Raw genomic sequence first — 11,281 nt, 5'->3', positions numbered from 1 at the left:
CAGTGCCTGGGAGGGCAGCCCAGGATGAACCAAGTCCGTGGGTCCCTGCCACCCATGTAGGAGACCGGGATGAGGTGCCCGACTCCTGGCTTTGGCCTGGCCCAGCCCTGCGTGTTGCAGCCGTTTGGGGAGTGAACCAGCGGGTGGAAGAGCTCTGTGTCACTATGCCTTTCAAATCAATACAATAATTAAAAAAAAGAAGTTTATGAGAGGATAAAGGCCCCTAAAGTCGATGAAAACTCCTGGTTCCCCATAGGCTGGGGCCCGTGGCGGGATGGAAGAGGAAAAGGGCAGAGTTTGAGAAAAGTGTCCCTATTTGGGATGGGCAGCTTCAACCAAGGGAGCCCGTTGTCTCTCAACCCCCAGCGGAGACACCAAGCCGCAACCGGCGCGGGGCCTAAGGAGCAAGCAGGTCGGTGGTCTTCTAAGCGAGGACGTCTACGTGCGCTTCCAGAGCCGGACGCCTGGGGGCGCCAGAGCCCACCCTAGTGGATGGCACAGACCTGAACGCGGGCGGCTGCGCGGGCTCCGCAGACTGAGGTCTGGGAAACCTGGGCGCCGCTAGGCAAGAGCCGCCAGGGAGAGGAGGCAAGTCTGCAAACAGCGGCGTGCTGGCCGGGCCGGTCGGGCGTCCGCACACGTGGTCACCCGCTGGACACTGGCACAACTCAGCATTAAATGTCACACACACAGGACAGTGAAACTGGAGACACTGGTATCCGCACAAATTAAAATAATCACTGCTTTTCAGTCACTCCCGGACGACGCTCACGGATTTCCTTCCAGAGCCCACCGGGGCACTAGACACATCTTCTCAGGCTCCCGACTCCAGCTTCCTGCTGGTGCACACCCTGGGAGGCAGCGGGGTTGGCTCAAATCATCCTGTTCTTGCCACCACGGCTGAGACCATGACTGGGTTCCTGGCTCCTGGCCCAGCCTCTGCCTTTGTGGAGTCTGGGAACCAAGACAATGACAGGAGCTCGCTCTGTCTCTGTCTCCCAAATAAACAAAAATAAATAAATAAATCTATTTCAGTGCATAAAATTTCTGAAATCCATCTGTTCATAGGGGTCTTGAGGAAGTTTGTGGAAAATGCATATTATGAAACAACTGTGCATGGATTTCAATTTGTTTTGCACCAAAATATGAACTATTTAATTCCATCTATTCCTGAACTTTTCAAGTTATCCTCATGTACTTCATATAGTTCACTTCTGCCTGTGGTTAAATTTCCATTCTGCTTTTGTCAACTGACATACATACATAAGCACCTTCCAATGCTATTTCCGAGTTTAAAAACATTTTGTAAAGAAAACTCTAATTTGTTAAAAACATGATTTAAACAGAGATATAGATACATTGAGAAACAAAGAGAGCGCCCATCTTCTGGTTCATCCATCGAATGCCCACAACCGCTAGTACTGGGCCAGGCTGAGACCAGGAACTGGGGACCACAGCCAGATTTCCCACATGGACGGCAGAGACCCAGTTTATTGAGCGATCACCTGCTGCCTCCCAGGGTGTGCACTAGCAAGAGGCTGGAATCAGGGGCTCAGCCGAGTCTCAAACCCAGGCACTGCAATGTGGGATGTGGGCATCTCCCCTGGTGTCTTAACTGCTAGACCAAACACCTGCCCCATAAGCGTTATTTTATTTTTTAAAGATGTATTTATTTATTTGAAAGTCAGTTACACAGAGAGAAGGAGAGGCAGAGAGAGAGAGAGAGAGAGAGGTCTTCCATCTGCTGGCTCACTCCCCAATTGGTTGCAAAGCCTGGAGCTGCGCTGATCCAAAGCCAGGAGCCAGAAACTTCTTTTTTTTATTTTTAATTTTTTGACAGGCAGAGTGGACAGTGAGAGAGAGAGACAGAGAGAAAGGTCTTCCTTTTGTTGTTGGTTCACCCTCCAATGGCCGCTGCGGCTGGCGCACCGCGCTGATCCGATGGCAGGAGCCAGGAGCCAGGTGCTTTTCCTGGTCTCCCATGGGGTGCAGGGCCCAAGCACCTGGGCCATCCTCCACTGCACTCCCTGGCCACAGCAGAGAGCTGGCCTGGAAGAGGGGCAACCGGGACAGAATCCGGTGCCCCAACCGGGACTAGAACCCGGTGTGCCGGCGCCGCAAGGCAGAGGATTAGCCTAGTGAGCTGCGGCGCCGGCAGGAGCCAGGAACTTCTTCCAGGTCTTCCACGTGGGTGCAGGGGCCCAAGGACTTGGGCCATCTTCACTGCTTTCCCAGGCCATAGCAGAGGGCTGGATCGGAAGTGGAGCAGCTGGGATTCACACCGGCGCCCATATGGGATGCCAGCACTGCAGGTGGTGGCTTTATCTGCTATGCCACAGCGCTGGACACTATACGCATTATTTAATTTTATTATTATTTTTTGACAGGCAGAGTTAGACAGTGAGAGAGAGAGAGAGAGACAGAGAAAGGTCTACCTTCTGTTGGTTCACCCCCCCCCCCCAAATGGCCACTATGGCCGGCGTGCTGTGCTGATCCGAAGCCAGGAGCCAGGAGCTTCCTCCTGGTCTCCCATGCAGGTGCAGAGCCCAAGCACTTGGGCCATCCTCCACTGCACTCCCGGCCACAGCAGAGAGCTGGACTGGAAGAAGAGCAACCGGGACAGAATCCGGCGCCCCCACCGGGACTAGAACCCGGTGTGCCAGCACCACAGGCAGAGGATAAGCCAAGTGAGCCGCGGTGCCAGGCTATACGCATTATTTTAAAATAAAGCATTAATTCCTATTCCTTTTTATCTGCTCATGCAAGTAAGAGCTGGCCATTCCGGAGAGGGTAAAACAAAGGGACAAAACAGAACAAAAGGCCGGCGCCGCGGCTCAGTAGGCTAATCCTCTGCCTTGTGGCGCTGGCACCCGGGGTTCTGGTCTCGGTTGGGGCGCTGGATTCTGTCCCGGTTGCCCCTCTTCCAGGCCAGCTCTCTGCTGTGGCCAGGGAGTGCAGTGGAGGATGGCCCAGGTGCTTGGGCCCTGCACCCCATGGGAGACCAGGAAAAGCACCTGGCTCCTGGCTCCTGCCATCGGATCAGCGCGGTGCGCCGGCCGCAGTGCGCCGGCCGCGGCAGCCATTGGAGGGTGAACCAACGGCAAAGGAAGACCTTTCTCTCTGTCTCTCTCTCTCACTGTCCACTCTGCCCGTCAAAAAAAAAAATAATAATAAAATAAAATAAAATAAAAATAAAAAAACAGAACAAAAACCTCTGCAGTTATCACTATGAACACAATGGCGGAGGCTTTCAGCATTTTCCTATTTTTAAGCTGCATCTGATATCAGAGTGCCGGTTCAGGTCTCATCCAGCTTCCTGCTAATGCACCTGGCAAGGCAGCTGCAGGTGGCCCAAGGGCTTGGACCTCTGCTGCCCACGTGGGAGACCCCGAAGGAGGTCCAGGCTCTGGTTTTGGCCTGGACCAACCTGGACTCTTGCGGCCATCTGGGGAGTGAAACAGCAGATGGAAGATCTCTCTTTCTGTGTGTCTTTGTTGTTCTGCCCTTCAAATAAATAGCTAAATCATTTTTAAAATATGATGTTTCTTGGAATATCCATGTTTGCACATATCTCTGGGTACTTCCACGAAATCAGTTCCAGGAAAATGGCCAGCTGGGTCCAAGGCCACACAGCCGGAAGGCGGTGGACAACGCTGCAGGAGAGACACGGAGCCGCATCTCGCCTGCAGAGGGCACCCGTTTTCCCAGGCTCCTCCTCGTGCCAGAATTGTGTCAGTTTCCGTTTTTGCCAGTTTGATAAAGCAAATGCAGCCTGTTGTTGTTTCATATTGCATTTCTTTGAAAGAAAATTGAAGAAATGTTCATTTATGTATATTGGTCATTTGCATTTCTTCTAATGTGATTGACTTACTTCCATTTCTCTTGCTTGCTCATTTTTTGGGGAGAAGATTATCCTTTCTGTATTTTTTTTTTTTTTGACAGGCAGAGTGGACAGTGAGAGAGACAGAGAGAAAGGTCTTCCTTTTGTTGTTGGTTCACCCTCCAATGGCTGCTGCGGCCGGCGCGCTGTGGCTGGCGCACCGTGCTGATCTGAAGCCAGGAGCTTCTCCTGGTCTCCCATGCAGGTACAGGGCCCAAGCACTTGGGCCATCCTCTACTGCACTCCCTGGCCACAGCAGAGAGCTGGCCTGGAAGAGGAGCAACAGGGACAGAATCCGGAGCCCCGACTGGGACTAGAACCCGGTGTGCCGGTGCCGCAGGCGGAGCATTACCCTAGTGAGACGCAGCGCCGGCCTGTATTGGTTCTTCTTCTTTTTTTTTTTTAATTTTTTAATTTAGTAAATATAAATTTCCAAAGTACAGTTTATGGAATACAATGGCTTCCCCCCCCCATAATTTCCCTCCTACTCGCACCCCTCCCATCTCCTGCTCCCTCTCCCATTCCATTCACATCAAGATTCGTTTTCAATTATCTTTATATACAGAAGATTGATTTATTATATATTAAGTAAAGATTTCATCAGTTTGCACCCACACAGAAACACAAAGTATAAAATACTGTTTCAGTACTAGTTTTATTGGTTCTTAATATCAAGACAGAAGGCTTTCCTTTTGGTTTTATCTATTTGTAGCTATTAAGCCATATGTTTTACAAATGTTTCATAACTGTTGTTTCTTATATAAACATATTCACCCTCCTTACCTTTATTAAGGTATAACTGACAAAATTGTATATATTTCCAATGTACAATGTGATATATTTGATGTTATTTAATTATTTACTTTATATAATTTTTGGAAGATTTATTTGTTTGTTTGAAGATCAGAGTTACAGAGAGAGAGAGAGAGAGAGAGAGAGGTCTTCTATCTGCTGGTTCACGCCCCAGATGGCCACAATAACAAGACTGGGTCAGGCTGAAGCCAGGAGCCAGGAGCCAGGAGCCAGGAGCCAGGAGCCAGGAGCCAGGAGCTTCTTCTAGGTCTCCCACATGTGTGCAGGGGCCCAAACACTTGGCCATCTTCCGATGCTTTCCCAGGCACATTTCAGGGAGCTGGATCAGAAGTGGAGCAGCTGGGACTTGAACTGGTGCCCATATGGGATGCCAGTGCTGCAGGCAGTGGTTTTACCCATTATGCCACAACGCTGGCTCCTATTTTATTTATTTGAGAAACAGAAAGGTAGAGAGCTCCAATCTGCTGGTTTAGTCCTCAGATGCCCTCAAAGGCCAGAGCTGGGTTGGGTTGAAGCTGGGACCAGCTCAAGCCAGGTCTCCCATGAGGGTGACAGGAACCCAGTTACTTGAGCCATCAGCACTGCCCCCCAGGGTTGACACTGGCAGGAATCTGGAGTCAGGAGATGGAGGTGGGTGTTGCACTCAGGAATTCTGGTTTGGGTCCTGGGTGTCTTAACTGACAGGACAGATGCCCACCTGAAAGCACACTTACGGTTTGCTCTCAGTGGTTCAGCAGTATTTTTTTTTAAGTTTTAATTTTTTTTTTTTTGAAGATTTGTCAGGTCGAGTGACAGACAGTGAAAGGGAAAGACAGAAAGAAAGGGCTTCCATCTGCTAGTTCATTCCCCCAAATGGCCACAATGGCAGGAGCTGGGCTGATCTGAAGCCAGGAGCCAGGAGCTTCTTCCAGGTCTCCCATCTGCTAGTTCACTCCCCAAATGGCTGCAGCGGCTGAAGCTGAGCTGATCTGAATCCAGGAGTCAGGAGCTTCATCTGGGTCTCCCATGTGGGTTCAGGGGCCCAAGGACTTGGGCCATCTTCTACTGCCTTCCCAGGCCGTAGCAGAGAGCTGGATTGGAAGTGGAGCAGCCAGGACTCGAACCAACACCCATATGGGTTGCTGATGCTGCAGGTAGCGGTTTATCCCCATACACCACAACATCGGTTCCTAATTCTCAGTTTTCTGACCATAAATAATGTTGCAATAAATGCCTTTTCTCTAACACTTTAGGTAATTTCTTAGGATGGAATTCTGACGATTCCCCTCCTGATCGGTGTTTCTAGTCACAACCCCACACCCCGCCAACTCAGTCCCCAGCGGTGTCATCCATCATTTCTGTATTTTGTGCTTTCCTGTCTCTTCAAACTCCCTGTCCTCGCTCCTGGGCTGACCTGCTTTCTGCTTTCTACCATGGTCACTGCTCTTGCCCAGGTGCCCTGTCCCCGGCAGCTGCCTTACTCCAGTGAGCACCCTTGGTCCTCATCTCATTTGGCCTTGCTCGTCACCAGCGACTTGTTCTCAGGCTCAGCTGGCTGATTCTTCTGCTTCTCCCTGGCTTCTAAGTGCTGGAGTGCCCAGGGCTCAATTCTCCTCTCCTCTGCTTAGCAGGGGCCCCAAGAGCCTTCCTCCAGGAGCACCCTGCGGTGACTCTCAGGTGGACGCCTTCCCCGAATCCCCGCTTGAAGGTTAATGTCATCTCAAAGGGGACCTGTCGGGGTAGGCGGTGTGGCACAGCAGGTTAAGCTGCCTCCTGCAATGCCAGCGTCCACATGAACACGGAGCACTCCCGCCCGGCTGCTCCACTGCCGACCCCGCTCCCTGCTAATGCAGCTGGGAAAGCAGCAGAGGATGGCGCAAGTGCTTGGGCCCCTGCACCCACACCGGGTAGTCGAGACCGGGATGGAGTTCCTGACTTCTGGCTTCTGGGCCGCTATCTAGGGGGTGAGCCAGCAGTTGGAAGATCTCTCTCTCTCTCTTTGTAACTCTGCCTTTCAAATAAATAAGTAAATAACTCTTAAAAAAAAAAAAAAAGACAACCCATCCAAAAGGATCCAGAAATCACAAACGCACCGCAATCTGCTCCCCTTCTGCCCTTCCCCGGCACAGCGGATGACACCACCCATCTTGCCAAAAGCCCCCGAGTCATCCTGAACCCTCTCACCCCATCAGACCCGGCTTCCAGGCCCTCGGCACATCCTCTAAGCTCCATTTCTAAAGTCTGGAATCCAGGCTGTTCTCACCATTGCCGCCGCCACCACTGCTGTTCATGCCTGGACCAGGACAAGAGCACAGCCGCGGAGCCGTCTGGCCCGAGGGCCACAGAGGGACCGAGAAATCGCCAGCCGCAGGCAGGACTCGGAATCCAGGACACCTGTAGCAGGCTCATCACGACAAACAGTCAGAGTTATGGAGTTATGGAGAGAGAGCGAGAGAGAGCGAGAGAGAGTAGGAGAGAGAGAGATTGTCCATCTATTGGTTCACTCCCCAGATGGCCACAACCACCAGTGCTGGGCAAGGCCAAAGCCAGGAGCCAGGAGCCAGGAGCCAGGAGCTTCTTCTGGGTCTCCCACATGGGTGCAGGGACCCAAGCAATTGGGCCGTCCTCCCCTGCTTTCCCAGGTGCATTAGCAGGGAGCTGGATGGGAAATGGAGCAGGCAGGACTCGAACCAGCACCCATATGGGATGTGGGCACTGCAGGCGGGGGCTTAACCCATCACGCTGCAGCGCCGGCCCCAGCAGGCTAGTTTCTAAGGTGATAACTCTGTACAGCCCATGAGTGATGTTACAAGTATCCAAATGGCTCTCCGCAGGAAAAGGCTCCCTACCCTGCATCACTTTGGTCACTTCTTTGCTCAGAACCCCAAGAGGCTTCCCGAAGCACCAGCACAAAGCTGAAGCCCTCACTCACAGTGGTGTGCAAGGCCGGACATGGGCAGCCCCACGGCCGCCACTGCCCCTGGCCACACACTGCCTCCTCCCTGCTCCGCCTGAGCCACAGGGAGTGCCTGGGGTCTCACAGCACACCAAGTCCATGCCTGGGGGCATTCGCACCAGTGGCTTCCTCTGCCTGAGCCACGTTTCCCTCTCACTTTCTTCACGTCTGTATGCAAATCTCACTGGAAGGCCACGGATGCTTTCCCTTGACAAACTTCATAAAATAGCGGCGTCCCCCCAACCCTGGCCCCAACACTGCGGAGCACCCTCCCTGCTATATTTTCTTCCTCTCTTTTTGAGAACATTGATTGATTTGGAAATCAGAATCAAAAAGATGGGGAGAGACAGAGAGATATCTTCCATCCTCCGGTTCACTCCCCAGATGGCGGAAATGACTGGTGCTGGGCCAGCCCTAAGCCAGGAGCCAGGAGCCTCCTCCAGGTCTCCCACATGGGTGCAGGGTCCCAAGGAGCTGGGCCATCCTCTGATGCTTTCCCATGTGCATTAGCAGGGAGCTGGATTGGAAGTGGAGCAGCTGGGACTCGAACTGGCACCCATATGGGGTGCGGGCTCTACAGACTGCGGCTTAACCCACTAAGCCACAGCACTGGCCCCTCCCTGCTATATTTTCCTCAGGTCACCCACTTAACACCATGGGACGTATTTTCTTCACATATTTGTTCATTTTGCCTTCCATCTGAAATGCAGAAAGGGAACACCCACAAGTTCATAGAATGTGGAATTAAGAGGTAAGGTTTTTTTTGGGGGGGTGCCAAAATATTTTGAAAACCATGTATAGGAGGGGATCTTCAAAAAGTTCATGAGAACATGAGCAGCATGAAACAGCTCTGTGTCCACGGCGGAATACTGGGCGCCACACCTGGCTCCAGCTCCGGAATCTAGCTTCCTTCTTCTTCTTCTGTTTTTTTTTTTTTTTTTTTTAAATTTAATTTAATTTATTTATTTGGAAGGCAGAGTTACAGAGAGGCAGAGAGAAAGAGAGAGGTCTTCCATCCACTGGTTCACTCCCTCAAATAGCCACAACGGCTGGAACTGTGCTGATCCACAGCCAGGAGCTTCTTCAGGGTCTCGCATGTGGATGCAGGGGCCCAAGCATTTGGGCCATCTTCTGCTACTTTCCTAGGCAGAATTGGAAATGGAGCAGCCAGGAAGCTGGATAGGAAGCGGAGTAGCCAGCACTCAAACTGGCACCCACATGGGAAGCCGGCACTGCAGGAGGTGGCTTTACACCTATGCCACAACGCTGACCTCTAAACTCATCTTGTAATTCCATTTTCCCACAAATGTTTGGAAATACCCTAGTACATTTGTCTGTTTTATTCATGCTAAATCCCCAGTACCTAGCACAGTATCTGACTGCATCGTAGGGTTATGGGTAAAGTGAAGGCATAGACTTAGAGATGGAATTTTCGGTCCTCTCACCCCACCGCCTCTTCAGGGTGGACCCCAGATGTGCCCAATGCAAGCGTTTGGGCACCCCGGGTCTCTTGGAAATGGATCTATGTAATGTTTTTCCAATATAAACAAATTGCACTTACAGGAAAATTAAAAGAAGAGAAAGAAGTGGAGTTGCTGGGGGTGAGCGCTGTGGCACAGTGGGTTGAGCTGGCCCTTGGGATGCCCACATCCGTATGAGTTCTGTTTCCTGTCCTGACCGCTCCATTTCTGAGCCAGCTTCCTGCTAGTGCACCTGGGTAGTAGCGGATGGTGGCTCAAGCCCTTGGAGCTGGATGGTGGCTCAAGCCCTTGGAGCTCCTGCCACCCACATGGGGGACCTGGATGGAGTTCCTGGCTCCTGCCTTCGGCCTGGCCCAGCCCTGCTTGTTGTGGTCATTTGGAGGGGGAGTGAACCATGGAAAATCTCTCTTCTCTGTCTATTCTCTCTACATTGCCTTGCCTATCAAATAAATAAATAAATGAAAAAGAAGAAGTAGAATTGCCAATGTGGACTTTTTTTTTTTTTTTTTTTGACAGACAGAGTTAGGCAGTGAGGAGAGACAGAGAGAAAGGTCTTCCTTTTTCCGTTGGTTCACCCCCAAAATGGTCACTACGGCTGGCGCGCTGTGCCGATCTGAAGCCAGGAGCCAGGTGCTTCCTCCTGGTCTCCCATGCGGGTGCAGGGCCCAAGTACTTGGGCCATCCTCCACTGCACTCCTGGGCCACAGCAGAGAGCTGGACCGGAAGAGGAGCAACCGGGACTAGTACCTGGCACCCCAACCGGGACTAGAACCCGGGGTGCCGGCGCCACAGGCAGAGGATTAGCCTAGTGAGCCACGGCACCAGCCAATGTGGACCTTTTTTTTTAAAAAAAAAAAGTTTATTTTATTTATTTGAAAGAGTTACAGAGAGAAGGAAAGAGACAGAAGAGAGGTCTTTACCCACTGGTTCACTCCCCAAATGGCTGCGACTGCAGCTGGGCTGAGCCGAAGCTGGGAGCTCAGAGCTTCTTCCAGGTCTCCCAAGTGGGAGCAGGGGCCCAAGGACTTGCACTTGGGCCATCCTCCACTGCTTTCCCAGGTCTTTTGCGGAACCTGAGACCTCTCCCAGCCTGCCAGAGGACAGCACCTTACACACTCTCACCACTAGTGGGCAGGCTGTTACACGTCCTGGTTTAAGAGAAGGCGCTGAGACTTTGGGAAGGGCCAGGTTTACTCCAAGCCCCCTGCGGCTCCAGACCCCTGCCGGAGGACCAGGGGTGGTGGTGGTGGGGGTGATGGGGGGTGGGGCTTCGTGGAGGAAGGCGTGGACACGGAAGGACGGGGGAGCTCTGTCATGTAGAAATGATAAGAAATATCAACCCTGACCGGAGAGCAAAGGTGAACAGAGACTTGGAGAGAGACCAGGTCCTGGTGGGCTGGGGTAGAACTTCCCACACCGGGAGCTTGAGGTTAAGTCCGCGAGCACTGGGGAGCCAGGGGGGAGTCTGAGCAGAGGAGTGACGGCAGAGGGGAAGCTTCCTGCTGTCTGTCTGTCTGTCTGTCTGCTCTCTTTCCGTTTCCATTTCTGTGTCCCTCCCCTTCCCTGTCATCTGCCCCAGCCCCCTGCCCCACAGCCAGTAACTCTCCAGTCCCCTTCCTTTCCACGTCACAGGCCCCAGAACTCATCGGGGGAGTAGGAGGTGCGGACCCCCTGATTCTGCCCCTAGAGGGGCAGGGAAAGCAAGGTTAGGGAGGCAACTGGGAGGGGCAGGGGCCTCCCGCTCTGCTCACCCCCAGCCTGGTCTCCCCTCCCCCCCCAACTCCGGGGCCAGGCCTCAGGCCCTCGCGCTCTTGGGCTGAATCCCCGTGCCTTGCACCAGTCAGTGCCAGCTGGCAGCTCTCACCGGAGACGGGGGTGGCAGGAATATGGGGGAGGGGAGGAGGTGGGCATGGGCCCAAGGGGAATGGGGGGTCCGGATCTGAGGAGCTGGTCGTCAGAAGCTGGTGGCCAGCCTTCCTGGCTCAAGGGACGAGGGGAAGACCAGGCAGGCACGTGGGTGGGTGTCGGCCCCCCACTGGCTCACCCGCCCCTGGCAAAACCAATCCTCTCTCCACCACCTCCTGTGTGCTCCATGCTCACCTTCTTAAGCTGCCTCCGGCTAATTCTTCCTGGTCCCTTTAAGAACTGCCTGGGAACTGGGGCACTGGAGGG

Source organism: Oryctolagus cuniculus, chromosome 7 (assembly GCF_964237555.1).
Source record: "Oryctolagus cuniculus chromosome 7, mOryCun1.1, whole genome shotgun sequence".
In the NCBI taxonomy this organism is placed as follows: Eukaryota; Metazoa; Chordata; class Mammalia; order Lagomorpha; family Leporidae; genus Oryctolagus; species Oryctolagus cuniculus.
This window is presented reverse-complemented; position numbering follows the sequence as displayed.